A 4,186-nucleotide genomic window follows, 5' to 3' on the forward strand; every position below is an offset into this window, starting at 1 on the left:
CACACATTTGGACTGATTTGTGACCACTGTTTGGGAGGGATGGTTATATTGTGTATCTGGAATGAATTTTAGGTCTCTACGTCCATCCCATGGGGAATGGGAGCAGTAACAAAGGTGTTGCGTTTATATTTTTGTTGAGTGTACTTTAGATAACTTATGATTAGTTCACAGATATGCAGTGTTTATTTAGTTGATAAAACTGCTAAAGACTACTTTAATGCTGTAAATACAAGAATTAGATGAAAGCAGTGCTTTCCCCAAATGTCATTATGTAGTGAATGTAGCTTGGCTATCTAGCAACAGCATTTTTCTTTTTTTTTGTTTAACACATTTTTATATGAAGACTGCTATAACATGAACCAGCGCTAGCACGATGTGGCTGATAGATGGAGGATGATAGTAAAAGTTTGAACTAATATTTGATCAAAGCTACCCAAACTATAACCCAACAGAATTATTCAAGCTGGGGAGTTGATTAAAGAACCCGACACATCGCCAACCCAACTCAAACTTTTTGATCTCCATTTCTTTGTGCTCATTTTCCAGTTGCATCTTTTCTTTGAATATTTCAGCATTTCCTCCAGTTTTCCAGATTTTTCTTGCAATCATCCTCTATTTCAATGATCATGTGTGCATCTTTTAACTTTGTTTCCAGTTCTGATACTTCCAGATGGATCTTTTTCTCCATTATTTGGTGTTCGAGCTCCAGCTGTTTATTTTTTTCCTCCAGCTGTGCATACTGACTTTTTATGTTCTCCGGCTCTTAAGGCTGCATACATTTCTCCTGGAGCTGATGTTTTTTCTGCAGAAGTTTATCCTTCTCCTCCAGATCTTTGTATTTCTGCTCCAGTTCTTATCTCTTCCAGATGTTTCTTACTCTCAAATTCCTTCTGCTCCTTGAGTACTTCAGCTTGGATGTGTGCATCGTTAACTTTAGTCACATCTGCCTTCTGTTGCTTCAATATTTTCGTTTTTGTACTCCAGCTCTTTTTTCCCTCAGGTAGCTTGCATTTGCCCCCCCCCCATTTCTTTAATAAAATCAGAAAAGGTGTCTACGTGAATGAAATTTCTTCTTTCATTCAGGAACCCATTAAGGTGACCCCATATTATTTACGATCTGTCCCGGTGGTTGTTACTCCATGGCTGAACACATGAAGGAATTTCTCCCATTCCAGTACAAATTGCTGGTAAAGCTAAGCTAAGCTAACACAGCCGATTTTGGTTCTCTGAGTTAAAGCACATGCATCAGATTAAAGGGGGCCTCATAAATTGAATCTTTGTAATGTCAGACTTGGAGTCCCTGTTTTTCCTGATTGAGCTGTTTACAGTTTTTTTTTTTTTAAGATAACCATTCATTTACAGACCACTTCTACTAGATTACTTGATGTTAAAGAAAATGTAAAATTCTGATGATTCTCCAGCAAGTTCTGTATTGGCCTTTTCCCTCTGATTTCCCAGTACATTATGGGACAGGAATGAGACATTTCTATCAGCAGTGTCATATTTACCTCATTTTGAGTTCATGCATGATACAGTTTTTGGTTTCTTGTTGTTGAACAAGCAGGGATATCAAGGTCCACAGGGGATATGAAGGTCGGGATTCAACATTGAAATACAGTCAGACCCACTGACCCTACAGTCTGTGGCTAACAGTTAATGATTCCCTGTCTTACTTATGTGTAGTGAAGTTCTTCTTTGGCAGCAGAGTACTTCATATTATCTGTGGGTCAGACCATTAGGTATGGCCACATCACAATCTTCTGGTGGTGTTGTGTTGATGTTTGCATCCTACTACTGACTGAACATCTGCCAGTTTTGGAGGATGCAGTTTATGCTGGTGTTTCATTGTCGTACAAAGAAAGGATGGGTCCTCGCATGAAATTTATGCACTCTTTCACATGTGCTTGCAGCCTGTAGGTTGGTTGATTATGTAGACATTTGCAAAAGGGTTGTTTTTTTTATCACCATTTAAACTGTCATTCACTAAATAACAGGGCCACCAGGTTATTGACATCTAAGCATACCAATGACTATGGATTCATACAAATTTATGTGTTTTTTTTTTTTTCAATTCACCCTCATATCAATATGTAGCAACAAGCTCCAAATGCAAATGTATTATCATAAACACACTCTTTGCAAATTTCTACTGTTCTTCAACTGTTCATCAGTTCCTTCCAACCTCGTCTGTATTTGAACGAGATCTGATTCATGGGACTGAAACATTCATCTGATTCATCACGATAGTTTAGGAGTGTACAAGTAGGTCTTTTTTGTATGTGTGTGATTTTTGCACCAGGTTCCTAATGGTTTGATGATGGCATTATAAAGCAAACTCATCATTTCATGATTCGTCATTTGACCACAATGCTGCAGGCAAAATACTGTTACTCTGATAACCTTATTAAAAGAAAGGTTTAACGCGTTTTTTTTTAATGTAATCTTTAATTAACGGCATATTTTTAAAATGTCCATCCATTAATTTCATGTGGTAAGAAACATATTACATATGACAGCAGCTTGTTTTAAGTATAATAATAATATCATAATCAAGGTTAACCATTTTAAAATTGATTTTTCCAAGTTAAATCCAGCAATGTAATTAGTGCACACTTTTTTTTTTTACAGTAAACTTCTGTGAAATATTTCATATTTGAATGTGAAGTTATTTATAAAGAATCATATTAAACTTACTATGATCATAAATTAACAGTATATTACAATGGGGAATTATATTTTCTGGTGTTAAATAAAGATAAATCCAATCATTTCATATGTGGGCTTACCTTCTTTAAATGTGAAGATCTGTTGTTTATTCAACATTTTGATGTAAAGTTACATTTAACAGCTTATGTAACATAATAGTCTCAAATTAACTGGATATTTTCATAATGATAAACCCATTTGCTAGTTTATAAACTTAATTTTGACATTTTTTGAACATATAAATGAAAGTATGCTGCCATATTTTATCCTGTTAAATATGCATCAAATGTACAAGATTTTTACATTAAATTACACAATAATCGAACTAATTAAAGTATTTTTCTGCAACTTTAAATCCTGGTTAATTGTACTACAGCAGTGGTCACTGGTCAGTATTTGTTGTTGGTGTAATTACTGTTTTTACACACGTAAACACCTTAAATAAAGGAAATTTTAGAAATACAAAGATGTCACGTGAATTTAAATTCACAATTTAAAGTCGTGATTTTAAAAGTCACAAAACTGCGCTGGAAAATCTCCATTTTTAAAAAATGCATTTCGGTGTATGATACAGAAGCAAATATGGGAGGTCTGCATGTTTACTGCTTTAGTGTGAAATTGTGAGTACATCTCAAATCTAATTGTAAAACTCAATCACTACACCAACTGGAATCTGTCATATAACAACATATCCTGTTTAACATCCACTGCCATAAATCAGTGTTATAGCTAAATTCAGTGAGAAAAAAAAAAAATCAAAGGTCAGAAAAAGACAGTGATTTCCAGATTTTCTACAGTGAATATACAAGAAGTACATATTGTTCTTCTTGTATTGCCAATGTGGTTTTAAAGTGTTTCAAACAATTCTAGAAGTATTTTTAATGTATATATCAGTTCTAAAATAGTGAAGGCATAGTTCAAGATGGTGGGCGGTATACTATTTACTTTCTTTCCCCAAGAATTAGATGAGATCAGTGCCTCAGAAAAATATTAGACAAATTCTACAAACCAATTTTCTTAACTTGGCATGAACATGAAACCAACAAGCCAAACTGCCAGGAAGTTAAAAAAAAAATCTGCCAGCCAGAACTTCTAATTAACACCTAATCAGTGTTTGAAACTGAGAGATAAAAATGTCTTGTTGCCATGTCAGCGAGGTTATCTGCAGCCCGAGCGCAGCAGTAACCAGATGCTGGTTTTAGTTTCACAGTGACTGCACAGACATTAAAAAAGTGTAATGTTTCTCATGTAACTCTGAGCAAGAATGAGATAATTTCTCAAAATGTTAATGTTTGGATTTTTACACAGAAATGGTGAATCTGAATCCGTCTTAAGAAACTCAGCGTGTAAAGGTGATGCATCAAAACACAGAAACACTCAAAATCTCAGGCCTCAGTTGCAGGGTATTTTTCATACTAGAAACAGTGAGGGACACCATAAGCATTAAGATGTGCATGCTAAAGGATGGCGTAATTCCCCC

This window comes from Pundamilia nyererei, unplaced genomic scaffold (genome assembly GCF_000239375.1).
Source record: "Pundamilia nyererei isolate P.nyererei 1_Seehausen unplaced genomic scaffold, PunNye1.0 scaffold00081, whole genome shotgun sequence".
NCBI classification, from domain to species: Eukaryota; Metazoa; Chordata; class Actinopteri; order Cichliformes; family Cichlidae; genus Pundamilia; species Pundamilia nyererei.